The sequence below is a fragment of the Tachyglossus aculeatus genome, chromosome 5 (assembly GCF_015852505.1).
Source record: "Tachyglossus aculeatus isolate mTacAcu1 chromosome 5, mTacAcu1.pri, whole genome shotgun sequence".
NCBI classification, from domain to species: Eukaryota; Metazoa; Chordata; class Mammalia; order Monotremata; family Tachyglossidae; genus Tachyglossus; species Tachyglossus aculeatus.
Genome location: NC_052070.1, coordinates 87,773,335 through 87,800,846, shown reverse-complemented (window position 1 = coordinate 87,800,846; position 27,512 = coordinate 87,773,335). Strand labels below are relative to the sequence as shown.

At 46.7% G+C, this 27,512-nt stretch overlaps 1 protein-coding gene and 1 non-coding gene across 2 annotated transcripts in view; one reads left to right on the top strand and one right to left on the bottom strand.

The window, feature by feature from the left end:
* Positions 1-27,512, top strand: part of PEBP4 (phosphatidylethanolamine binding protein 4) — a 212,016-nt gene that overhangs the window by 32,612 nt on the left and 151,892 nt on the right. The window lies entirely within an intron of this gene.
* On the bottom strand, positions 19,935-20,072 carry LOC119929304. Its single transcript, XR_005451435.1, has one exon. It is a non-coding gene; the product is annotated as a small nucleolar RNA SNORA7 (small nucleolar RNA).

The following is a 27,512-nucleotide window of genomic DNA, read 5'->3' as shown; positions in this document are numbered from 1 at the left end:
ACTAAGCACTAGGGTGGATACAAGCAAATCAGTTTGGACACAGTCCCTGTCCCACAGGGGGCTCACAGACTCAATCCCCATTTTACAGATGAGGTAACTGAGGCACAGAGAAGTAAACTGACTTGCCCAAGGTCACACAGCAGGCAAGTGGCCAAGTCAGGATTAGAACCCATGAACCTCCGACTCCCAGGCCCGTGCTCTATCCTACTAATAATTATAATAATAACTGGTACTTGTTAAGCACTTGCTATGTGCCAAGCACTAAGTGCTGAGATAGACTCAAAATAATCAGGAGAGGTACTGTCCCTGTCCCACTTAGGACTCACAGTTAAAGTGAGAGGGAGAACAGGTATTTAAAGCCCATTTTGTAGATGAGGAATCTGAGCCTCAGAGAAGTCAAGTGACCTGCTCAAAGTCCCACAGCAAGGTTCCAGGTCAAGTGGCAGAGCTGGGATTAGAAGTCAGGTCTGTGCGCTTTCTATTAGGCTCGTGGTCTTATATTCCTGACAAGCCATGCTGGACTCAGTCAGCCCGAGGCTTTCAGGAAGTGGCAGGTGACACTGTGTGGCTAAAGGCTACAGAAAGTATCATTCACCCTCCCCTAGGCCATTTTCCTCCCCTTGTTTCCCTCTTATGGAGTCCCCAGAAGTCAATTGAGGAGGATAGACTAGCATGGAGTCTTGCTCTCCATTTATTCATTCATTCCTTCCTTCAATCATATTTACTGAGCACTTACCATGTGCAGAGCACACAGCACTTGGAAGAGTAAATACAGCAATAAATGAACATATTCCCTGCCCACAACGAGCTGAAAGGCGAGGATCTTTTTGTAAGGAAGGAGAGACAAGGAGGCAAAAAAGAAAACAGCACCATGCACTACAAATATTAAACAAGGAGAAGCAGCATGGCTTAGTTGGGCTTGGGAGTCAGAGGACATGGGTTTTAATCCCGGCTCCAGAACTTGTCTGCTGTGCAACCTTGGGCAAGTCACCTGACTTCTCTGTGCCTTAGTTCCTTCATCTGTAAAATGGGGGTTAAGACTGGGAGCCCCACATGGGACAACCATGTTACCCTTCTATCTACTCCAGTACTTGGAACAGTGCTTGTCACATAATAAGCCCTTAACAAATACCATAATAATAATAATTATGATGATGATTATTATTATTATTAACAAAAGACAATTTTTGTTGTGCACAGTGTTGTAGAGACTGAGGATTCAGCACTGGCTATGTCAGCCATGAAGGTACCCTCAGGTGAAGTTCCCTGTTGGTGGTGTCGTCTTCGAGTGTGAAGAACATCTATATATAAATATGTCAATGGCATTTATTGAGTGCTTACTGTGTGCAGAGTACTGTGCTAAGCACTTAGGAGAGTACGATGCAATAGAATTGGAAGATTAGGCCCAAGCCCTCAAAGAGCTGAAAATCTAGTAAGGGAGATAGACAATAAAATTAATTACAGATAGGGGAAGCAGCAGAGTATAATGATATGCACATAAGTGCTGTGGAGATGGGGGTGAGGTGAATATAAAATTGCTTAGGGGATATGAATGCAAGTGCACAGATGACACAGAAGGGAGAATTAGGGTGAGGAAATGAGAGGTTAGTCAGAGAAGGCTTCTTGGAGGAGATATGATTTTAGTAAGCTTTGAAGATGGGGAGAGGTGGTGTGGAGAGAAATAGGGGAGATTATACATCCTGAGGGGGGTAGAGGAAGAGGGAAGAAGTTCAGTCAGGGCTGCTTCCTCTGGAGCTTGTTTCGATACACCTGAGCCAAGTAGCGCCCCTCTTTCTGGCTACATCTCTTCTCAATTTGGCCTATTTTCCTATCTTGTTCATCAGTAAATTTGGGGTGTAACTACTTCAAGAATTTGGAATTTGACCACTAAAACTTCAATTACATTCGGCTCTCTTGCCTCCTATATCCGTTTACAAAGAAGTTGGTGGAGCAAACCACTTTCCTCACCTGTTTCCGAAGTAACTGGGTCAATAACGCCCCATGGAGAACTCCGTGAACCAGTGAAGGAATGGAAGTGGCCAGGAACCAAGGAGCCTTCTCTTCACTCCTTCTGTTGGCTCTTGCCTATAAAGAGACCAATGGAATCCTCTTTCCCATTCTTCCTTCCTCACCTGGGCAAAATAGGCTTGGTCCCCCTTGGTGGGAGAATTGCTATTAAAAAAAATTTGAATTTCAATCTAATGATTTATGAATACCAAAGCTGATGGATGGAAGAAGCGGCTGATGGTGGGATTTTTTCTTCTTTGATCCCCTGTAAATAGTATACAGTAATCAAAGTTTGATCCGCCTGAGATGAAATAATTGCTTAACAATCATATAAGACAAAATGATTCAACAAATGACAATTACGACTTGTGATATACAGAACAGATGCATTCAGTGTACCATATTATAATGTGCTAATACAAGATTGACAGCACAATAATAGGAGTGAACAGCAGCTCAGCCTATAATTCCAAACCAAATGTGAGGCTGTCCACAGAACTCAAATCCTAGCAGGCTGCAAAATTAGAGCTAACTCTGAGCAAGGTTCAAGACGACTCATTAGCAGGTTGGCAGAGTGTTTCAGGAGCAAATTTGCCTGTCGCAGGAACTAATTTTGTGCCATCTTCAGCTCAACTTTTTTTTTTTTAAATGCACGAACTTCACCTTTGCTGGAGAGGAACTGAGGGGTGGGGGTTTCAGCTCTACTCATGCTCTGTAGGCCCCTCTTAGATTGGAGCAACTCCTGATCTATCCTGTTTGGGTCTGGAGTCAGTGTGGTTGGTGCAAGGGCCTGGGAATCAGAAGGTCCCATGGGGCTAATCCCAGTTCCCCCACTTGTCTGCTGTATGACCTTAGGCAAGTCACTTCACTTCTCTGTGCTTCAGTTACCTCATCTGTAAAAGGAGTATGAAAACTGTGAATCCCATGTGGGACATCAACTGTGTCCAGTCTATCTTGTATCTACCCCAGTGCTTAATACAGTGCCTGGCACATAGTAAGTGCTTAATAATTCCATTTTTTTTTAAAAAAAAGCAAGGTTCCTGTTCAGCACTACCTACACCAAGTTAGATAGTGGTTTTGGAGAACAAACATGGAGTAGCATAAATGGAGTGAGCTCTTTTGGCTATTTGGGAACATTTACAAACCCCAAAGGTGCTGTGGATTCCAGCCGCCTCCAGACTAGCTTTTCTAGTGGCCTGATATTTTTCCCATTCTCTAGCCGAGGGCACATTCCTCCTGCAAGTCTCCTGTGAGTGCTTGGAAAATGTCCATTTTCCATGACCCTCCAACTTTAATAGTTATGGGTTCCATGAATGAAGAAGAGAGCACAGAGCTCCCACTCAGCAGTCCAAGCAAGTTTGTAGGTCCCGTCCAGGCTTCTGGACAGAGCTACCAGGACCAAGGCTCCTGGGAACTGGCAACATCTTGTGTGGCATCACCAGAGGGTGACATCAGAGGTCAGGCCAGAGGGGCTACCACCCTCTACCCTCTGGGGAAGTGTGAAGGGTGCTTATTCTCAGGTCACAAAGACTGTAAGCTCGTTGTGGGCAGGAAATGCATCTGTTTATTGTTATATTGTACTCTCCCAAGTGCTAAGTGCTCTGCACACAGTAAGCACTCAGTAAATACAATTGAATGAATGAATGAAATGCCCGAAGGCCCTCTAGGACTTTAGCGATGATGGCACTGACTGAGGATGAACCCCCTGAGGAGGGTCCACTGGATTTGCTCCATGGCAGCAGTCGGGACAGGTGATGGGCGGCTACTGGCAGCTCTGGGCCTGGAAGTGGAGTGGCTACTGTAGAGCCCTCAGGGCTTCAACAGCCATGACCCCTGTTGTTAAAGGAGGAGTAGGTCCCCAGGCTGTCTGTGGGAACCGGTAGTGAGATTGGCACACAGCCTGTCCTCATGGGCCTTGGGAAGAAGAGGAGCCTCTGGTTCAGCCCATGATCCTGGTGAGAGCAAGAGAAACATCTGCAGAAGCAGCAGTGGTGAGGGAGAACGGGAGAAGGGAGAGGAGGTGGAAGAGAAGGAAGGAGAGCGAAAGGAGGAGACCACTCAATAGGGAAGGTGAAACTCTACCAGCACCCAGGTCCTCTGATTCCCAGGTCTGTGCTCTTTCCACTAGGCCACATTACTTCTCATTTACTGAGCACTTACTGTGTGAAGTTCACTGTACTAAACACTTGGGAAAGTACAACACAACAGAGTGGGTAGGTGTGACCCCTGGCCACAGGAACTTAAAGTCTAAAGAGGGAAATGGGCAATAAAATAATTTAGGGATAGAGGAAATAGTAGAGTATAAGGATATTTCCCTAAGTATTGTGAACCTGGAGTGAGTATAAAAAGTGCTTAATAATAATAATAATAGTATTTGTTAGGCGCTTACTATGTGCAAAGCTCTGTTCTAAGCACTGGGGAGGTTACAAGGTGATCAGGTTGTCCCACGTGGGGCTCACAGTCTTAATCCCCATTTTACAGATGAGGTAACTGAGGCACAGAGAAGTTGTGACTTGCCCAAAGTCACACAGCTGACAGGTGACAGAGCTGGCATTAGAACCCATGACCTCTGACTCCCAAGCCCATGATCTTTACACTAAGCCACGCTGCTTAAGTGGTACACAGCCAAGTTCATAGTCGATGCAGGGGAGAGGGCAGATGGAGGAAATAAAGGGCTTAATCTTGGAAGGTCTCTTGGAGAAGCTGTGATTTTAAAAATGTTTTGAAAATGGGGAGAGTGGTGGATGGTTCGTTAGGGAAAGAGAGGGAAGTCCAGGCCTGAAGGAGAATGTGAACCAGGGGTCAGAGGCAGGAGAGATGAGATCAAGGTCTAGAGAGTAAGTTGGTGCTAGAGGAGCAATGTGTGTGGGCTGGGTTGTTGTAGGAGATGACCTTAGGTTAGATAGGAGGGAAAGAGCTGATTGAATGCCTTAAAACAGAGAAGGAGTTTCTGCTTCATGTGGAGGTGGATGATCAACCACTGGAGGCTTTTGAGAAGTGGGGAGATATTGGCTGAATGGTTTTTCAGGAAAATGATCCGGGCAGCAGAGTGAAGTAAGGACTGGAGTAGGAGGAGGAAGGAGACAGGGAGGTCAGCAAGGAGGCTGATGCAGTAGATAAGGCAGGGAACAATGAGTGGTAGTAGTTTGGAGAGGAAAGGGCATATTCTCAAGATGTGGGGAAGGTAGAACTGACAGGGTTTTACGACAGACAGAATGTGTCCTCCTCCAGGTGTCCCATCAATTTGTTTCTCAAGTGCAGCATCAGGGAGGATTGAATATTAAAGAGTGAATTTTGACCTCACTGCCCCCACCCCTCTTCCCCAGGTGGGGAAGCCAACAACTGAACCGAACGTCTACACATGTGGGAACTTTACACTTTTCTGAGCAATCAGAAGAGGGGCTAACTCCAGTGACACCACAGTGTAAAGCTCTGCACCCATTTTAAGCACACACCGCATGCCCACCCCCTGCCTGCTTAATATAGGATTTGATTAATATTTTCTGGCATGTTTATTTGATAATAAAATATTTTTTTTCTCTGTGGGGGAGGATGAAAAGGTTTTGGTAATTAAAACTCCTATCCATCAACGCTTAGCTCTAGAGATAATTGCATTGCTGCTACAGATGTATGTTGAATCATGCAGTTTGGTTTTAAAAGCGTGTGTGTGTGCGTGTGTGTACACACACTAAAATTTGTTATCATACACCCTCCCCAGTTTAACCAGCACATCTGCTCCCTCCTGACTTCTTACCTGAAGGCAATAGTGTTTGCGTGTCTACCATCTGGAACCCATAAGGACGCAGGGCCTGGAGGCTGAGCCTTCATCTTTGAAGATGGCTGATTCTTCCTCTCCCTGACTCAAGCCTTATTCCACCTCCACTTGAGATGGAGAGACGACGGTTCTGTGAGGGGGGAGCAATATGATCCAGGGCCCAACCTATGGCCCATCAGGGGCAAACCTCAGGTGATGTGACTCCCGGTCTTTTTCTCTGTCCTTTAACTTGTCCTGAGATAAGAGATGGAGGATGGCTGCAGAGGTGTAAGGTGTAAGGGACCCAGAGGAGCTCAGAAAGGAAAACTACACTCTAATTAGGGTGTTGCCTGGGTTTCCATCCATGCAGCAAGGCTTAGTGGATAGAGTACAGGCCTGGGAATCAGAAGGACCAGCTCTGCCGATTGTCAGCTGTGTGATCTTGGGCTAGTCGCTTCACTTCTCTGGGCTTCAGTTACCTCATCTGTAAAATGGGGGTTAAGACTGTGAGCCCAATGTGGAACAGGGACTGAATCCAAGCTGACTATCTAGTGTCTACCCTGGCACATAGAACGGCAATTGACACATAATGAGCACTTAACAAATGCCATCATCATTATGACAGGAGGAATAAGCAAGTCTATGGGCAAGAGAAGCAGTGTGGCCCAGTGGAAAAAGCATGGGCTTTGGAGTCAGAGGTTATGGGTTCAAATCCCAGCTCTGCCAATTGTCAGCTGTGTGACTTCGGGCAAGTCACTTAACTTCTCTGTGCCTCTGTTACCTCATCTGTAAAATGGAGATTAAGACTGTGAGCCCCTCATGGGACAACCTGATCACCTTGTAACCTCCCCAGTGCTTATAACAGTGCTTTGCACATAGTAAGCGTTTATTAAATGCCATTATCATTATTATTATTATCATTATTATTCGGGGGGAAGCAGCATGGTCAAGTGGAAAGACCATGGGTTGGGAAGTCAGAGGATCTAGGTGCTAATTCTGGCTCTGCCATATGTCTGCTGTGTGACCTTGGGCAAGTCACTTACCTTCTCTGTGCCTCAGTTACTTCATCTGTAAAATGGAGATTCAATCCTACTCCCTCCTACTTAAACTGTGAGCACATGCGGGACAGGGACTGTGCCCTACCGGATTAACAGGTAGCTCAACTGTAAGCTTGTTGTGGGCAGGGAATGTATCTACCATCTCTTATAGCACACTCTCCCAAGCGTTTAGTACAGTGCTCTGCACACAATAAATAGGATGGATTGATTGATATACCCCAGCATTTAGAACAGTTTTTGGCACATAGTAAGTGCTTAACAAATACCATTAAAAAATGGCTAGTGTTTGCTTTGCCCTCCTGCCTTTTTGGTGCTCGGTCTGCCACTCCATTACGGAATCTGTTGGCCTCCCACTTTCCAGACTTTGCTCAAATGAATTATGGCTACTGGAGCTGCCAAGTGATGATTCTACTCTCCCCCTCCTCCCCCTCTTCTCTCTCTTCTGCCCCCCGACCTAAGATGGGGGGAATCTCAAACTCTTTGGTGGAGGAGAGCTCCAAGTTGAGAGAACTTCCAGGGACAGAACACAGGGCCCAGGAGGGTTTCCCTTTCCTCCCATCCTCCCCTCTGCTTTCTGTTCTGCTGAACACATTTGTGAGCCTGGATGACTCAGAGCTGTACCAGAGCAGACGGATTTAGGGACCCAGGTAAATGAGGCAGCAGAAGGGAGACTAAGCAGGAGTGGCCTGGGAGAAAACAGCAAGTACAGAGCAATTCCAGTGAAACTCTCCTTTGGCCTCTGCCCCACTTTTCCTCTCTCCCCTCCACCTCCTCCCACACTTCCCCCTTTCTCTTCCCGGCACGTTGAGCCCAAGAAAAGCATTTGAATTGACCTTAACTTGTCACTTTTGTGTTGGCAAAGGGGAGATCTGTGGAGTTTCCTCGTGTTGCCAGGGTTCATTCAGAGGGAACAATAAAGCTTGGATTGCACAGTGGATCAAGGATATTTGATTTTGGTTCCCATTTTCCTGCCTACTAGTTGCAGCTTAGACAGTAACAAAATTCTTGAATCATGAGGATATATACATATTATATGTATAGAATTTTCCCTTTCCACGGAGGGTGAGGCTGTGCTCTCATGCTCTCTGTCTCTCCCCCCAACCCTCCCCAGCATCCTATTATGCATCCCACACTGCAGGTGTCTCCTAAGCCGTGTTTATGTAAGCTGCTCATGTTCTGCTGAGCTGCAGGGAGAAGCTGTTGTCAGTTTGAGGGAAGCCCCCGGCTGCCCACATAAGGTTGTCCCTGGCAAAGTTTCATAATCAGGTTTGGGGAGGTGGGGGAAAGTGTACCTGCCCGCGTCACTCCTGATTCCTAAAGCAGAGTTTGAACACGCCCTTCCCTCTCCAGCCCCCCTCCCCACTGCACGTGTGTGTGTGTGTGTGTGTGTGTGTGTGTGTGTGTGTGTGTGTGTGCGTGCTTATACTTCAGGCAGCCATTCCAGCCTCGGAAACACTTGCCCCCCACCCCGAAATTGTCTGATGTGGATGCTTACAACCTGTCATCACACAAGGGACCCTTTCCTGTGTTTGTTGTGTGAGGAGCGGCAGCTAAAAGCTTGAAACGACTGTTGGTGCACTCTCTTTCCCTCTCTCACTCTTTCCACTTTGACAGCAGAGACCCCCAGAGCCCAGGCTGCTGGCAGCTGGATCCCATGCCCCAGTGGAGATGGGGGCATGTGTCTATCTATCTCTGTCTCTGTCTCTCTCTCTCTCTCCCCCTCTCCCTCTCTTTAATAGGGGTAGGGCAGATGCCCGGAGCCACCCAAAGAGATTCCCTGTGGCCTAGAAACCCAGGCCACCCCAGATGGCTTCCTGAAACCCCAGGTGCTCTCTGGTGTCCACCAGGCTCTGTTCCTCAGCTTCTATTTTTAATCCATAAAAGCAGCATTTCAGTTCTACACGGCAGAACCTGTCCTTTGCAGTTCAATGCCTGATGTTGCGGTCTGGCACAGAGACAATTTCCCTGACCTCTTTGAGCAGGCAGTCCAAACCAGGTGTAGGGAAAGGGGCTGAGAAGCTCACCCTCCACTGGCATGAAAGCAGGGCATTCTTATGCTTTTCCCCCTGAAGATTCCCAGCCCATTCCCTTGTCTGTGATTCAGAGAGAGGTGCCTATTCTGGGGGGAGACAAGACTGTGGCTGCAGTGCCCTGGAACACTGTAAGGTGAGTTGGAGAGTCCAGCAGGGATGTCACCCTCTGGAGTCTTTCATAGCAGCTAAAGAAAGACCTGCCCTCTGCCCGGTGGACAGTGGGCTTCCTACTTCACTGAAGGTCCCCCTTACCACCCTCCCCACCACCCCATCCAACATACACCCCTTACCACTCCAATCTTCTTCTAGGGGAGGGGTGGGCAGGGTCTAATGATCCGGTCTAATGGAAAGAGTATGGGCTTGGGAGTCAAAGGACCTGGGTTCTAATTCCAGTTCCATCCTTTGCCTGCTGGGTGACCCTGTACCTCAGTTTCCTCATCTGTAAAATGGGAATGCAATACCCGTTCTCCCTCTCCTCTGAACTGCAAGGCCCATGAGGAATAGGGACTAAGTCCAACCTGATTAACTTGCATCTACCCCAGCGCTTAATACAGCGCTTGTCACATAGCACATTTTTAACAAATACCGTAGGTAATTATTCACCTAAAAGGTTTAGTGTAGGCCCTCTTGCCTGGGAGTGATTTCTGCAGCTATAGCCATAACAACAGCTGCTTGTATTAAGCAACTTTTGGGTAAAGACTGCTGTTCTAGGAGCTTAGGAATAGATGATCGATCCTCCCTCAGTGAGCCTACCATCTAACGGGAGAGACAAGCGGGCACATATTTGCACATTCAGTGGATAAAAGTAAAAACACAGATGTAAATTGTGTAAATAAATTCTGGCAACCAAATCAGCATACTCAAACATTGTGGTGACAGGAGCAAGAAGGTGTTTGATTAATCAAAGAATGTCTCTTGGAGGGAACGGATTTTGAAGAAGGATTTGAACTCAGGCTTTGGTTTAGCAAATTTAATTAGGGAAGGTACTCCAGGCAATGGGAAAGGCAACAGAAAAGGATTAGACAGGAAGGAGAGAGTCACAGGCCTCGGCCTGTGTTACGATGCAGTGCGTTACAAACTGCAATTGAGAAGTGCGCAGCTCTTTGTCAAGTAGGACCTTTGTAAGGATCACGACAGAAAGAGAGAAAAGGGAAAATGGGGCCAGACACTGCAAACAACTGTTGAAGCAGGTGGCAATTTGTGTGTGTCCATTATGGGGGCAGGATTGCAGTCCCTGCGTTGACTCTTTCAGACACATAAACACACACACACACACACACACACACACACTCACACACACATGAATTTACAAAGGATAATAAATGAGTGTGTGTGTGTGTGTGTGTGTGTGTACTCACAGGTTAAAATGGATCCCTTGGGAATTTCCCTGCTTCACTAAGAAACCTTACTGACTGACCAGTTTCCTAGTTGGAGAGGGAGGGAAGCAATTCCATCACTAGAGATCCCTTAGGTTAGCAATCCTGGTGGGTGTTTGTAAAGGTGGGAGGAAACTGTGAACACTCTCCCCACCCAAAGCTTTCTAGTGTGCCCCTCTGTCTCTTTAGACTGCCAAAACTCCAATCTCCTGCAGTCTGTTCAGCTTTTCTTCCTGCTCCAGCCTGGGTTGTTTTTTTTTGGGTGGGGGGGGGGGGGCTATTGGTTGTGATATTTATTAAGCACTAACTATATTCCAGGTACTGTTCTAAGCACTAGGGATAGACATAAAATAATCCGATTGCACCCATTCCCTGTCCCACATGGGGCTCACGACCTGAATCCCTGTTTTACAGATAGGGTAACAGAGGCACAGAAAAGTGAAGTGACTTGCCCAAAGTCATGCAGCAGGCAAGTGGCCGAGCTGGGATTAGAACCCAGGTCCTTCTGACTCCCAGGGCCAGGCTTTATCCACTAGGCCATGCTGTTTCTCAGACTGTTGGACGATTGCTTCCAGAGGAACCTGCACCCAACCCCTGAAGCAACTCTACGGGAGTAGTGAAGAAGTCAGATTCTGAAAAATGAAGTTATAAGTCTCCGTTTGATTTTGAAAAAGTTCAAGATGTTTTGTGCCATCATCCCCTCACTGCTGCTATTTGTGGTGCAGTCATATCTTGGCCTACCAAGGAATCAGTCAATCAGTGGTATTTATTTATTGAGCGTTTCCTGGGTGCAGACCACTGTTCTAAATGCTTGGAAGAGATGTGGCCAGTACCTCTGGCTTCATGTTCCCTTAACCCTTGCCTACCATATAGATGATCTCAGGCAATCAATCAATCAGTGGTATTAATTGAGCACCTACTTTGTGCAGACACTGTATTAAGCACTTGGGAGAGTACCACACAACAGAGTACAACTCATTCCCTGCCCATCAGGAGTTTACCAGTCTAGATGAGGAGACAGACAATAAAATAAATTATGAATACATACATCATCATAATAATAATTTTGGTATTTGTTAAGCGCTTACTATGTGCAAAGCACTGTTCTAAGCACTGGGGAGGACACACGGTGATCAGGTTGTCCCATGTGGGGCTCACAATCAGTGCTGTGGGGCTGAGTCTGGGGTGAATATCAAGTGCTTAAAGGGAGCAGATACAAGTGCACAGGCAATGCAAAAGAGGGAATAAGGGAAATGAGTGTTCAGTAGGGGAAGGCCTCTTGGAAGAGATGTGAGTTTAGTAAGACTCTGAAGGAGGGGAGAGTGATTGTCAGATATGAAAGAGGAGAGGGTTTCAGGCCAGAAGAGGGGGGAATGTGGGTAAGGGGTCAGCAGTGAGATAGATGAGATTGAGGTACAATGAGTAGGTTGGCACTGGAGGAACAAAGTATGCAGGCTGGGTCCAACAGTCTAGACTGCAAGCTTGTCTATACTGTAAATTTGTGGTGGGCAGGGAACGTGGCTGCCAACTCTGTATCGTAGTCTCCCAAACACTTAATTCAGTGCTCTGCATATGAAAAGTGTTCAATAAATTCATTCAATCGTATTTCATTCAATCATATTTATTGAGTGCTTACTGAGTGCAGAGCACTGTACTAAATACCGCTGATTGATAGTAGGAAATCAGTGAGGTAAGGTAGGAGGGGGAGAGCTGGCTGCTTTAAAGCCATTGTTAAGAGGTTTCTTTAAGATGCAGAGGTGGATGGGCAACCACTAGAGTTTCTTGAGGAGCAGGGAGATGTGGACTGAATGTATTTTAGAAAAATGATCTGGGTAGTAGAGTGAAGTAAGGATTGGTGTGGGAGGAAACAGGAGTAGGGAGGTCATTGAAGAGTCTGATGCAGTAATCAAAGTGGGATAGGATAAGTGCTGGATCAGCATCATAGATTGGGGAGGAAAGGGTGGATTTTAGTGAGGTTCTGAAGGTAGAATTGATAGGATTTGGCAACAGATTGAATATGTGGGTTGAATAAGAGAGATGAGTTGAGGATAATGTCAAGGTTGTGGGCTTGGAAAACAGGGAGAGTGGTGATGGGAAAGACGGGGAGCACAGTGTGGGTGGGCAGATGCCACTTGTCTGCTGTGTGACCTTGGGCAAGTCACTTCACTGCTCTGTGCCTCAATTTCTTCATCTGTTAAATGGCGATGAAATCCTAGTCCCGCCTACCTAGGTTGTGAGCCTTATGTGGGGCAGGGGCTGTGTCCACCTGATTATCTTGTATCTTACCCCAGCACTTAGTACAAATGCCATAATTCCTCTAGATTGTAAGCTCATTGTGAGCAGGGAATATATCTGTTTATTGTTATATTGTATTCTCCCAAGGGCTTAGTATCGTGCTCTGCACACAGTAAGTGTGTGATAAATATGACTGATTAAATGAATGAAGGAGTGAATGCATAAATCCAAGTTGCGGTGTCCTGAAGTCAGGAGGAAATGTGAGACTGCCAAAAAGGAGAGAAGTCAGGACTGGAGAGATAGATTTGGGAATTATTCATGTAAAGATAGTAGTTGAAGCCATGGGAGCGAAAGAGTTCGCCGAGAGAGGATATGTAATTTCAAAGGTCTCTGAAGATGGGGAGAGACGCAGTCTGGCAGATATGTAGGGGGAAGGAGTTTCAAGAGGGATAGATGGCCTGAAGGCTAGAGGCTGGTGGTGGCAGAGGTGAGAGTGAGTCACACTGAGTAGGGTAACTTGAGAGGAATGAAGAGTGCGAGCTGGTAAGTAGTAGGAGAAGAGAGTGGGTAAGTAGTGGGGAGAGAGCTGAGAGGAATGGGTAACCATTGCTGGATTTGAGGATTGTGAAGAATGACATTATAGGAAAGTAATCAGGACAGCAAAGTGAAATATGAACTGGATAGGGGAGAGCCTGGAGGCAGGGAGATCAGCAAGGAGGCTGATGCACCTGCTAAGTTGCATCAGTCAAGTAATCAGTGGCATTTCTTGAGCACTTACTGTGGGCAGAGCACTGTACTAAGTGTTTGGGAGAGCACAATACGACAATTTGTAGACACGATCCTTTGCAGCCTAGATGGAGAGAGGGATATGACAATGATTGGCTGTACTAAGTGTTTGGGAGAGCACAGTACAACAGAATTTGTAGACACGATCCTTTGCAGCCTAGATGGAGAGAGGAATATGACAACGATTGGATCAGAGTAGTGGCAGCTTGGATGGAGAGGAGCAGCGTGGTCTAGTGGAATAACCCCGGGCCTCGGAGTCAGAGGAACTGGTTTCTAATCTTGGCTCTGCCACTTGTGTGACTTTGGGCAAGTCACTTAACTTTTCTGTGCCTCAGTTTCCTCATCTGTAAAATGAGGATTAAATCCTATTCCCTCCCACCTAGACTGCGAGCCCCATGTCGGACAGGGACTGTGTCCATCATGATAAAGTGTCTATCCCAGTGCTTACAACAGAGCGTGGCACATAGTAAGTACTTAACAAATAAAAGAAGCAGCATGGCCTAGTGGAAAGAGCACAGGCCTGGAAACTAGAGGACCTGGGTTCTAATTCCAGCTCTGCTAATTGCTTGCTGTGTGTCCTTGGGCAAGTCACTTAACTTTTCTGAGCCTCAGTTTTCTCAGCTGCAAAATGGAGATTCAGTTCCTGTTCTCTCTCTGACTTAGACTGTGAACACCATGTTGGGCAGGAACTATGTCCAACCTAATTAACCTGTACCTATCCCAGTGCTTAGAACAATGCTTAATGCATAGAAAGCACTCAACAAATACCATAAAAATACCATAATAAATATGATACTAATAATATAATGAGGAAGGAGCGGTTCCTGGAAATATTGTGAGGAAAAGTTGATCAATCACATTTATTGAGCACTTACTGTGTGCAGAACACTGTACTAAGCACTTGGGAGAGTACAACATAACAATATAACAAACACATTCCCTGCCCATAATGAATTTACAGTTCTCTCAAAGGATTTAGGGATTGAAAGAGGAGGAGGATTCAAGGAGAATGCCAAGGAAGCAGGCTTCAGAGATGGGAAGAATGCGGGTGGGAAAGTTAGTTAGAGGAGAGGATTTGGGAAGGAAGGTAAAGAGTTCAGTTGTAGGCATTTGGAGCTTGAGGTGCTAGCAAGACAACCGTATAGAGACACCTCACAGAGAGAAAATGAAAGATTAGAATGGAAGAGATCTGTCTGAGCTTGCGAGGATGAGAAATGGAAGACATCCACTTAGAGGTGGTAGTTATAGTTACAAGCCTCCAACCCCTTCCTCATGCTGTTCTTCTGGCCTGGAACTTTCTAACCTCAAAGCCTATCAGGCTTCAGCCTTCCTAAAGTCCCTCCTCCTCCAGAAAGTCATCCCTGATTGTATCAACCCAATCAGCTCTGCATTCATGTATTTGCATCCATCCTCACCATTCATGTACCCGTGTCAATTCAAGTGTTCATTGTTATTCATCATTATTATTGTGGTATTTAAGGGCTTACTATGTGCCAAACACTGTACTAACTGAGGTAGATACAAGAAAATCGGGTCCCTCAATGGAGCTCATATTCTCATTCATTCATTCAATTGTATTTATTGAGCGCTTACTGTGTGCAGAGCACTGTACTAAGCACTTGGGAAGTACAAGTTGGCAACATATAGAGACGGTCCCTACCCAACAATGGGCTCACTAATTAGGAGGGAGGCAGAGCCTGAAGCTGGCATTAGAACCCGGGTCCTCCAACTCCCAGGCCCAGGCTTTTCCCAATAGGCCACGCTGCTTTCTAGAGGGGAGATATGTGCTAAGCAAAATTTCAAGGTAATAATAATGATAATAGATCAAGGGTATTTGTTAAGTATTTAATATGTGGCGAACACTGTAATGAGTGCTGGGGAAAGTAGAAGAGAATTAAAATAGACAGTCTGAAGATGAGCCAGGCGGCAGCATGTCCGCCGATAGTCCAGTTGGGATGTGACAATTGATCCAGAGTGCAGTGGTGGAGTGGAAAAGGTGGTCCCATGAGCTGATTTTGAGGAAAAGTTGGCAGGTTTAGTAGTAAATTGGATGTGAGAACATAGTGTGAACTCCTTTTGGTCAGGAATCATGTCTCTCAATTCTGTTGTACTGTACTCTCCCAAGTGCTTAATACAGTGTTCTACGTACAGTAAGCGCTCAGTAAATACCTTAACTGATTGAGTGACAACGTGGAGTGGAAGATTATACCTCCACTCCAATAACAATAATGGAAACTGCCTCCCGAATCTTATCAACACTTCATCTGCCTCTTGCTTTTTTTTATGTCCTTTGTCAGCACTTGTATATATCCACTGAACAGAAGCAGTGTAGCCTAGTGGATGGAGCACAGATCTGGGAGTCAGAAAGACCGGGGTTCTAGTCCCAGCTCTACCACTTGTCTGCAGTGTGACCTTGGGCAAGTCACTTTACTTCTCTGTGCCTCAAGTACCTCATCTGTAAAATAGGGATTAAAACTGTGAGCCCCATGTGGAACATGGACTGTGTCCAACGTAATAATGAGAAGCAGAGTGGCTTAGTGGAAAGAGCACGGGCTTGGGAATCAGAGGTTGTGGGTTCCAATCCCAGCTCCGTCACTTGTCAGTTGTGTGACTTTGGGCAAGTCACTTAACCTCTCTGGGCCTCAGTTCACTCATCTGTAAAATGGGGATTAAGATTGTGAGCCCCACGTGGGACAAACTGTTAAACTTGTATCTATCCCAGCATTTAGAACAGTGCTCGGCATACACTAAGTGCTTACCAAATACCATCATTACTATTATTTGAGAGAAGCAGCGTGGCTCAGTGGAAAGAGCACAGGCTTGGGAATCAGAGGTCATACCAGCTCTGTCACTTGTCAGTTTTGTGACTTCGGGCAAGTCACTTATCTTCTCGGTGCCTCAGTTACCTCATCTGGAAAGTGGGGATTAAGACTGAGCCCCATGTGGGACAACCTGATTACCTTGTATCCCCCTCAACGCTTAGAACAGTGCTTGGCACCTAGTAAGCGTTTAACAAATGCCATCACTATTATTATTATTATTAGCTTGTATCTGCCCTAATGCTTAGTACAGGGCTTGGTGCACAGTAAGTGCTTAATAAAAATCATTTTAAAAAGCTATAGGCTTGTGTCACGGGGAGGATTATGTCAACAGAGATGAGGAAATTGTGAGGAGGGGAAGGCTTAGGAGGAAAGGAGAGAAGTTCACTTTTGGACGTATTGAGTTTGAAGGGTAGATGGGCCATCCAAGTGGAGGTGTCCTAATCCCAGCTCTGCCATTTGTCTGCTGGGTGACCTTAGGTAAGTTACTTATCTTCTCTGTATCTGTTACCTCATCTGTAAAGTGGGGGAGAAGACTGTGAGCTGCATGTGGGACAGGGACCATGTCCAACCTGATTAGCTTGTAAGCACCTCAGCGATTAGTACATGCCTGGCACACAGTAAATGCTTAACAAATAACATAATTGTTATTATTTTTATGTCCTGGAGGGAAGAGGAGATTCCGGATTGGATAGAGGTCTTAGTTCCCTCTTCCAGAGGCCTTTCCAGCTCAGGGAAATGCTGAAATACAGGGGAAGGGAGTATGGGGACGGTTCAGCCTTTAGAACTTCTTTCTTAAAGTCACACTGAAGAGCTGAAGAATATTCACCCCTGAAAAAAATCAAATAAATACCACATTATCATTTCAATGTCTCTTTACATAAATACCAAAGAATCAGAAAAACTGGCGCTTCATGTTTCTCCCAGAGTCTAAGAAACGGTATCTCTCAGTTATCGGATTTTATTTCTTCCTGGCATTACATCTTATACATATTTATTCATGCAGAACAGAAGCACAGCGTTATTGAGGCTGCCATGGGAGCCACAGGAAAAGCTGTTATACATAAGAATGCACTACATTTACATTGTCGCCACTTTGTAACAATTGAACTATATGCAACTAGGTTGCATGAGGTTTTTCTCTTTTTTTCAAATAAGAAAAAAATCTCCATTTTGCATTTAATTTGTGAATTTTTTTTTCCTTTCTCCCTCATGAATTTTCATAAGCCATAGAAATGTGGAAAGGATCAGAGGTCTTTAAGATCTGGGTGCTGGGAGGGCAGGATTGGTGAGGAGCGTGGTGAGATCCAGAACAAGTTTAGAACTATTTCTTTTTAACAGATGCAGTTAACTGAACTGCAAAACATTCATCTTCTGATTTAATAACTCATCGTCCCTACATGGAGATGGGGTATTATAGTCCTGGATATTGCTTTTTGGGCTTTTGAGTGTCAATGATGAATCCCCATCTTTTAATAAAATACATTTTCATAGTAATTGAAATAATCATTTTCTATCTCTACTTTGTTCAGAGTACTAAAAAATAGTGTTTCACTTCTTCCCTTCCCCCGAATCCTGACCCTATTTTATTTTAATTGAAGTTCCCTAGGCAGGATTCAGTAACTCTCCTGGACCCCTGTTTTTCCCCAGTCCTTGCGATTTAGACAAATGTGACTTCCAATCCACATTTCCCGGTTGGCCCTCTGTCACCGTTTCCTGCGGACACTTGAAGCCCAACTTGGGGCCCAGATGTCTGCCGAACAGCTAGGGATCTGAAGCAGACAAGGCTGGCATTCTGAGCTCTAATTTGCCCTTCCCCTCCACCTAAAGATATCCAATTGAAAAGTAAAAAGCTGGTTCCTGAACCTCCTGGACCCTCTAGCTTACTCTCCCTTCATCCTTTCCTGGGGTCACCAGAGAAGCAGGGTAGCCAACCAAGATAAAGTAATAAAAGCAAAGGCAAGGTGCCCTCTCCCATCGGTGTTGGACCTCCCCCTCCCCCCCTAGACTTGCTCTCTCATTCCTCTAGATGTAAGCTTTTTGTGGTCAAGGAATATGTCTGTTATATTGTTACTTTGTGCTCTCCCAAGCTCTTAGTACAGTGCTCTGCACACAGCAAACTATGACCAACTGATTGTCCCCAGCCTTTCTGCTCTCCTATGGAAAGTTACCAAGTCCAAGGTCTGGGATGAACCCATCCAGTCCATCAATCAGTGGTGTTTATTGAGCACTTACTATGCGCAGGTTTCTCCTCTTTGACCTTCTCTGATCCCCAGCCCAGTGAGACAGAATTGGGATTTGGGTCTGAAATTAGGCAGGATGAGGCTTGATGAAGGGATTTAAAGAGGCAGGGGTGGGTCACTAGACCCTGGTAACACTAAGGGAATTGCAAGGCTCTTGGAATGCTCTGGTGTGCCCGGGCAATACTAGGCCTCTAGATGCATCCCGGTCAATGAGTCAATCAATCAAAAGTATGCATTGTACTAAGCAGTTGGGAGAGTAGTTAGGACCTGAAGCCCCATGGGTTCCCTATCTGTGGGCAGTCACCCCTGGTGGCTTATACAGAGCTCTCAGTGCCAGGTGACTGATATTCTCATAATTCCTTCTTGCCTGTTCCTAACTTCTGGCCATGCCTTAGCCAGGGTCGGTTGCCTTTCACATGAGCCAATGGGCTGCACCAACACCTTGCTACCCTGGCTCCTCAGAGCTACTTTTGAAACTCCAAGAATAAGCCACTTTCTAGGAGGTCATGGTGGCCAATTCAGAAACACTGGGGAGACTGATAATGATGCAAGGCAGGGTGCAAAAGCGATGGAAAACTGCTCTTGGGAATGATGATCATCTGTTCTGCCTAATGACTTGTTAAGCCAGAGAAGCAGCTAACCTTCCTCAAACCATAAAGCCAGGAATTCAACAGAATTCAACAGAACCAGGTCCATTCGGTTCTTAACTGGAAAAAATAGATGTAACAGTAGGCTAAATTATCATGATTTACTAAGAGAGTGGTGACCAGCCCAGCAAGTCAGTATAAAAATATCTGCACTTAAACTTGTTCTTTGGGAAAATATGATTTAGTTTTCAAAATCCATCAGTGTTTGAGTTTACTTGCATGCAGTCCATTTGTCTATAATACTGAGGGCCATTTTGAGTAGAAGCACTTTGAGAACAGAGGTCATTCATTTTGTTTGCTTTGTTCAAAGTCCAGCCCAACTCCACGTGCTAAATAATAATAATAATAATAATAATAATGGCATTTATTAAGTGCTTGCTATGTGCAAAGCACTGTTCTAAGTGCTGGAGCCACCAGAAGGTGCCACATTTGCCCTGCCACTTCTTTCAGCTACCCAATCAAGTCCATCCCGATATCCACCCTCCCAGTTTCTTCTTGACATCCAAGCTACCTGGAGGCTTTTTTTTTTTTTGTGGGGGGGGGGGGGGATCAGGAGTCTATTTCTTCTTTTCCACTCACTTGACCTCAATATCCTCTAGTAGGCAGGTTCCTCTAGGAATTAGATGCCAGTTGGGAGAGAGATTCTTTGACCGAGTGGAAGTCATTTCTTCCTGACTTCAGCATGCCAGCTTGAATGTGTGTATGTAGATATATATATATATCTACATACACACACACATACATTTATTTGTCCTCTCTTATGCTTTCCGGTTGTATCCGATCCATGGCGATACCATGGACACATCTCTCCCAGAACTCCCCATCTCCACCTGCAATCTTTCTGGTAGTGTATCCGTAGTGTTTTCTTGGTAAAAATACAGAAGTGGTTTACGATTGCCTCCTTCTAAACAGTAAATTTGAGTCTCTGCCCTCAACTCTTTCCCAAGCCGCTGCTGCCTAGCACAGGTGAATTTTGACTTATAGCAGGTTACCTTCCACTCCCTAGCCACTGCCCAAGCTAGGAATGGAATGGGTATGCCTCTGTCTGATTCTCCCCCCCATAGTCATGACTGGTAGAGTCCTGGAAACTCTCCAGGTGCGACCCTGAGAGGGGAGATATATATATGTGCATGGGTGTGGGTGTGTTTATAGAGAGAGTTAATATATCTATATATGTATGTGTGTGTGTGTGTGTATATATATATATATATATATATATATATATATAATATTAAAGTATTCCTGAGTTGTCTCATCTGCAGGGGAAGCCAGTTTTTTTTAAAAAAAATCTTATTAAGCAGTCAAATAGACGCCTCCAGTCTCTGCGTACAGGTATTTTTATCATATCTGTAAATCTCCATCTGTGTGCCTTCCCATTCATACCTCTGCTGCTCAGTAAACAAAGGGAATGCAGTCCAGGAGCAACCTCCCGCCCTCCAGCGTCGTCAGAAAAATTCCAAGCTGGGTTGCAGGACCTTGGCCCAGTCACTGCCGTCAATCAATCACTTTGGCTAATGGCTCTCCCTCGCTCTCCTGGTTCACTCTCCAACCCAGCCTGCTCAGGGCCGTGCCCTGGTAGGGGAGAGTTGGGGTGGGAAGGAGGGGGAGAGATTTGGGTGGGGGTGGGTGGCGGGGGGATGGGTGAGCATCCCCGGCCCCAGAACCTAAATGCAGAACCCGGCCGTGCCCCCGCCCGCCTCTGAATCTGGTGAATCGCCCAAGCGAGAGACACGTTTTCATATTTAAGCATCTCTGAGTTGTCTGTCGTTCGAGTGGCAGATGGCGAACTTCATTCAGTGACGTGAGCAAAGGCCCCTCTATTTCCAGCCTGGAACTCGGAATCTGCCGCGAAGCTGCTACTATTAACTCCGTGCACTGAATGCTGCAGCTCCGTGGGCGGTTGGGTAGATGTGGGCATTTCAGGGGGTGCCGGGGCAGAAGAGGGAACCGGCTTGCCCCGTGGAGGGCGAGCCCCGCCATCCAAGCCGTCCTCAGTTTGAAAATCTAGTGCTTTAATAATCCGAAGCAGACATTAGGGCTGGAGCTCTGAAGAGATGGCCAAGAGAAGGGCAGAATGGCACAAACGGGAGATATTGATTGAATACCTTTTCAGGCCCAGGTCTGCGTTGGGAGAGTAAAGCTGAGTTATGAAATCAGGTCTGGATTAATGAAAATGTGGCCAACCAGAGGCAATTTCCAGGCCGCACCGCGGCCCCTTCTGACCCAATTATGCGAAAGGAGCCTGGTGCCTGCAGCCCAGCCTTTTCCATGGCTGGGCAGAGGGCGAGCGGAGATTTACAAGACAATAAAAGCCGACAGAACTGTCCCCTCGCCTCTCTCTGCCCTCCTGCCCAAGGGTTGCTAGATATCACCACCAGGATAAGGTTGGTAGGACGTGAAATTCATTTCCAAGGGCCTTTCCTGGAATAACAAACAGCGGTGGTATTTATTAAGCAATTACTAGAGTTCAAGCTCTGAACTAAACTCTGGGGTAGATACAAGGTAAGGGGTCCCTGTTTCACATGGGGCTCTAAAACTAGGGGGGAGGTAGAATAATAATAGTAATAATAGTAATCATAATAATTGTGGTATTTGGTCTGCTCTCATTCTGTGCCTAGCATTGTATGAAGTTCTGGGGAAGATACAAAATAATCAGGACAGAGACCATCTAATCAGGAGGGAGAACGGGTATTGAATCCCCATTTTACAGATGAGGAAACCGAGGCACAGAGAAATGAAGTGATTTGTCCAAGGTCAAGCACCTGGCAAGTGGCAAAACAGGATTGGAACCCAGGTCCCATGACTGAGTCCCAGGCCTGTGTTCTTTCCCACTAGACCACTTCTGAGAAAACCAGTTAGGGATCTCGGCATTCCTGTGCAGGACTGGTGGAGAACTAAAAACCGGGTTTAAAACCAGACTGTGGTCTCTGATGTTTCTCTTTGGGCCACTCTGGGAGGGAGAAGTGGTCTGGCGGCTCCTCCCGAGGCAGTGGAGGTAGTCCTGCCTCTGCCCGCTGGCCATTGGACAAGTGACCCCTGACCGCACACTATCTCAGTTTCTCCCCAGAAAAGCAGGGGCCTCTCGTCCCCCTATGTAAATCCCCTTCCCTTCTCCCCATCCCTTCTGCACTGACTCTTTATTCACCCCTTCATGAGCCCCAAAACACGTAAGTACATATCTGTAATTCATGTATATTAATATCTCTCTCCCGCTCTAGACAGTAAGCTCGCTGGGGGCAGAAATGTCTCCCAATTCCCAAGTCTCCCAATTGTATTGTACTCTCCCAAGGGCTTAGTACAGTGTTGAGTAGTACTTGTGATATTCGTTATGTACTTATGCTGTGCCAGGCACCGTACTAAGTGCTGGGATGGATGCAAGCAAATTGTGTTGTACACAGTCCCCGTCCCACATGGGGCTCATGATCTCAGTCCCCATTTTCCAGATGAGGTAACTGAGGCCCAGAGAAGTGAAACGAATTGCCCAAGGTCACACAGCAGTCACATAGTAGGCGCTCAGTAACTGTGGTTGATCGATCTGTTGATTGAGTCCCTCCTGAGCCAATTGGCCCACATCGGTGGCACCTTTCCGGGAGATCTGGGCACGGAGTGTTCCAAGCCTGGGCAATATCTGCAGCAGGGGTAATAATAATAATGATGGTATTTGTTAAGCACTTACTACGTGCCAAGCACTGTTCTGAGCACTGGAGTAGATACAAGGTAATCAGGTTGTCCCATGTGGGGCTCACAGTCTTAATCCCCATTTTCCAGAATTGAGGTAACTGAGGCACAGGGAAGTTAAGTGGCTTGCTGAAGGTCACACAGGGAGCCGCGTCAGGAGGTGTTCCCCTCCATCTCCAGCCCCCTCCTCATTCCCACTGCTCCTGGGCGTTCCCTCCCCACACCTCCCTCCCAGCTGGGAAACCTGGTGCCCTTTCTTCCCTCAGATTCTCCTGGGAAAAGAGAAAGAGGGAAATCGTGCCTTTCTCTCCCTCCCACTGTTGGGCACAAACCTGTTTCCTGCAAAAAGAAGTGGAGGGTGGGGAAGGATGGGGGAGGACAAGGGCTGTCTCTGTGCAGCGGGGTGGAGGGAATTCCCTGCCCACCAGACAGAGCATGGGTGGCCTGGGCATGGGCGGCCCCTTCCCCTTATTTTGCTCTTCCTTGGGGGCTCTTCCCTCCCGGCACAGCTGCGGGTAAGGTCATGCTCTCCCAGAGGAAAGAGAGTGGAGCGAGAGCTGTGAATCTCCTCTTCCCTGGGTTTGGAGGAGCAGAGTGGTGGACCCCAACACCTTCTACCCCCTCCCCAATTGCCCGAACGCAACTCCTCCTTCAGGCCCTGGCTCTGTGCCCAGGGCAGGGGGCGAGGGCAGGGACAATGGGCAAATGAGAAGCAGCTTGGCTTAGTGGAAAGAGCACGGGTTTGGGAGGCAGAGGACGTGGGTTCTAATCCTGGCTCTGCCACTTGTCTGCTCTATGACCTCGGGCAAATCACTTCACTTCTCTGGGCCTCAGCTACCTCATCTAGAAAATGGGGATTAAGACTGTAAGCCCCACGTGGGACAACCTGATTATCTTGTATGTATCCCAGGGCTTAGAACAATGCTTGGTACATAGTAAGTTCTTAACAGATACCATAATTATCATCATTATTATTATTATTATAAATAAATCCTCTGGCCACAGAGCAGCCGGGGTTCCAACTGATGGGGAGCCATGGCTAGTGGCCCCCAGCTTCCTTGGCACGGTTAGTGATTCCCACCTCCCTGGGCACATAGCCAGTGACCCGCCCAGCTCCCCAGGCATAGTAGTCAGTTGGCTTATTGCTCGGGACCCCAGTTTCCCGAGCCTGGCCAATGGATCCCAACTCTCTGGGCTTGAGGCCCCAGTTGGCAACCTTGCCCTATCCCTAACTTCTGCCCAGGCCCACAAATTAGCACCACTAGGCCTCCATCCCCATGCTCTGTGACCACCTCCCCTGCCTCCATCCTGCTGCCAATTCCAGCACATCAGGAGCGAGCATCCTGGAATAGGAAGGGTGGAAGGGAAGAAGGATACTCCAGACATCCAGGACCTGCACCCTCCCTCCTAGAACCTCTTTCCTGGGACAACTGACTCCACTAAAACCAGACAGAGGAATTTCTGGATAAATGCCCCTCCCTTCGTGTGCCACCCCCACACCGGTCAATGCCCTGAACTCACCAGTTGGGTGCTGAACAAGGGAAGTTTTGCTTACAGTGATTGGAAATGCAGCTGGGCCAAGGTGTGCCCACTGTAATTTTTTTTGACATAGGTGTGTCCCCTCTGGGGCGAGGGGAGCAGACAAGTTACCCCCAGTTGCACCATTATGTGCAGGGGCACGTGTGCAAGACAGCAGGGAATTCAAGGTCTTGTGGCCTTGAGTAGCCTTTTCCCAGTGTCTGCTGACACAGTCCGGCTCCATCAGAAGTTGGTGGCAGTGAGAAGAGGGGACACAGCTCATCAGTGTGGTGTCACGGAAAGAGCACAGGCCTGGGAGTTAGAGGACTTGGGCTCTCTTTCTGGGCCCTGCTGTGTGTCCTTGGGCAAGTCACTTAACTTCTCTGTTCCTGTTTCCTCATCTGTAAAATGAGGATTAATTACCTGTTTATCATCATCAGTGGAATTTATTGAGCAGTTTCTGTGCACAGAGCACCTCAGTACATAGCAGAGTGCAACAGAGTCAATAGATTCATTCCCTGCCCATAACAAACTTATGTTCTCCCTCTTACTTAGACTGTGAGCCTGGGATACAGGGACTGCATCCCATTTTATTAACTTGTATCTAGCCCAGTTCTTAGTAAAGTGTTTGGCACATAATAAGTGCTTAACGAATACCATTATCAGCAGCAGCAGGACCTCCAGCTGATCAGCCAACAGTAGCAAAAAAAGGAGGGAGTTCAGTGGTCCTATGTGAGCCTAGCTGGCAGGCTTTTTAACCTTTGATCTCTGGCTACCTCAGTTTCCCCCTCCATAAGACTCTTTCCTGAGCTCCCTGCAAAAGCATTGCCATCCAATGCTATTTTTAGTCCTAATAAGCAGCCTGCCATAGAGCAGGATCCATCTGCAGCTCTTTAAGCCCTTTGCAAATGCTAATGAATGAATTCAGACTGCTTCTTCCAAGTGTAAGTTACACTCCGCAGTTCCTATTTTACCAGTGTAGAATCAGGAACCAGAGGAGCTGCGTCCTGTCCAGGAGTTTGGTAACCAAGTCTGATATCAAATCCAAGGGCTCTGGCTCCCTGCCCTGGGGGTGGAATTGGGGGACACCCCACACTTCTCTCCAATGCCAATAATAATAATAATGGTATTTGTTAAGCACCTAGAGGAGCAGCCTGGCTTAGTGGTAAGAGCCCGGGCTTGGGAGTCAGAGGTCATGGGTTCTAATCCTGCTCCCTCACATGTCAGCTGTGTGACTTTGGGCAAGTCACTTAACTTCTCTGTGCCTCAGTTCCTTCATCTGTAAAATGGGGATTAATACTGTGAGCCCCATGTGGGCAACCTGATTACCTTGTGTTTACCCTAGCACTTATAACAGTGCTTGGCACCTAGTAAGTGCTTAACAAATACCAATAATAATATGAATAATAATACTGAACCCATATTATTATTATTATATGCTGTAGTAAGCACTGAGGTGGATACAAGCAACTCAAGTTGGGCACAGTACCTGTCCTATGTGGGGCTCACAGTCTCAATCCCCATTTTACAGATGAGGTAACTGAGGCACAGAGAAGTGAAGTGACTTGCCCAACGTCACACAGCAGGGAAGTTGCAGAGCCAGGATTAGATGCCCTGACCTTCTGACTCCCAGGCTAGTAGTGCTCTATCCACTACGCCATGCTGCTTCTCCTCAGTATCGGGCTCAGTTCCCTGTTCTTTGGACGTGTAGATATGATGCTTTTCTTTGATGGGTATGAGGGAAAAGGATTGAGTGTTTTGCACACTGTTTGTTAGCTCTTACTATATACTGTTGCATTTTCCCAAATGCTTAGTACATAGTAAGCACTCAATAAATATAATTGAATGAATGAATGAATGCCAGGCACTGTTCTAAACCCTGGAGTAGAGACAAAGCAATCAGGTTGGACAAAGTTCATGTCCCACACAGGGCTCAGAGTCTTAATTCCCATTTTATAGATGAGATAACCGAGGAACAGAGAAGTCAAGTGACTCACCCAAGATCCCACCGCAAGCAAGTGGCAGATCTGAGGTTAGAAGTTTCGCAGAAGGTGGCATTTTTGCCCAAGCTGCCTACAAGGAGAGAGTTTAGTGGCAGAGTTCCATGTACTGTCTGCTAATCTAAATCCTGGCTGACTATCGTTCTGGTCTGAGTCCACCACCTTTCCCTAGAAGGCCACCCCTCTGGTCAGTTTTATGATGCCCTTGGGCAGAACCAAGTCCTTCAGGGTGTAAATTAATAGACTTACTTTTCAGATTTCTGTACCCCTACAGATCGGAGGCAATCCAATTCAGTTTCTCTGTAGCCATTGTGTTTATAAGTCACCTGAGGGACAGAGACTGTCTAATTCCCACCTGCATAGTCTGTCCCAGGTAGTCTGTCCCAGGGTTTAGAATTGTGCTCTGCTTCTAATATGCACTTAATACCCACTTTTACTACTACTACAACTACTACTACTACTACTACTATAAAAATACAGAGAAGCAGCGTGGCTCGTGGAAAGAGCATGGGCTTGAGAGTCAGAGGTCATGGGTTCAAATCCCAGCTCTGCCAATTGTCAACTGTGTGACTTTGGGCAAGCCACTTAACTTCTCTCTGCCTCAGTTACCTCATCTGTAAAATGGAGATTAAGACTGTGAGCCCCACGTGGGACAACCTGATCACCTTGTATCCTCCCCTACACTTAGAACAGTACTTTGCACGAAGTAAGTGCTTAACAAACGCCATCATCATCAAAAATACCTGACCTGAGATCCTTCTCCACTACAGGCCTTTCAACTTTCCTGGTATTCTCAGGAAAAAGATTCAATCTCTGAAATTCCTCACATGTACAGGCCAGTGCTTAATTTGTTCTGTACGAAAGAAGAGAGGTGTTTTACTCCTGAGTCTCCATCCAAACTGCTACCATTCTGATCCAAGCACTTATCCTATCCCACCTTGGTTACTGCATCTGCCTTCTCGCTGACATCCCTGCCTCCTGTTTCTCCCCACGCCAATCCACACTTCACTCTGCTGCACAGATCATTTATCAACAAAAACATTCAGTCCATGTCTCCCTACTCAAGAACCACCAATGGCTGCCCATCCACCTCCGCATCAACAGAAATTTCTTACCATTGACTTTAAAGCACTCAATCACTGGCCCCATTCGACCTCACCTCACTAATCTCTTGCTACAGCCCAGTATGCACACTCTGCTCCTCTAGCAACAGCTTACTCACTGTGCCCCAATCTTGTCTATCTCACCGCTGACCCTTTTCCCATGTTCTCCCCCTAGCTTGGAACTCCCTCCTCCTCCATATAGGCCAGACCACCACTCTCTCCATCTTCATAGCATTATTAAGGTCACACTCTCTC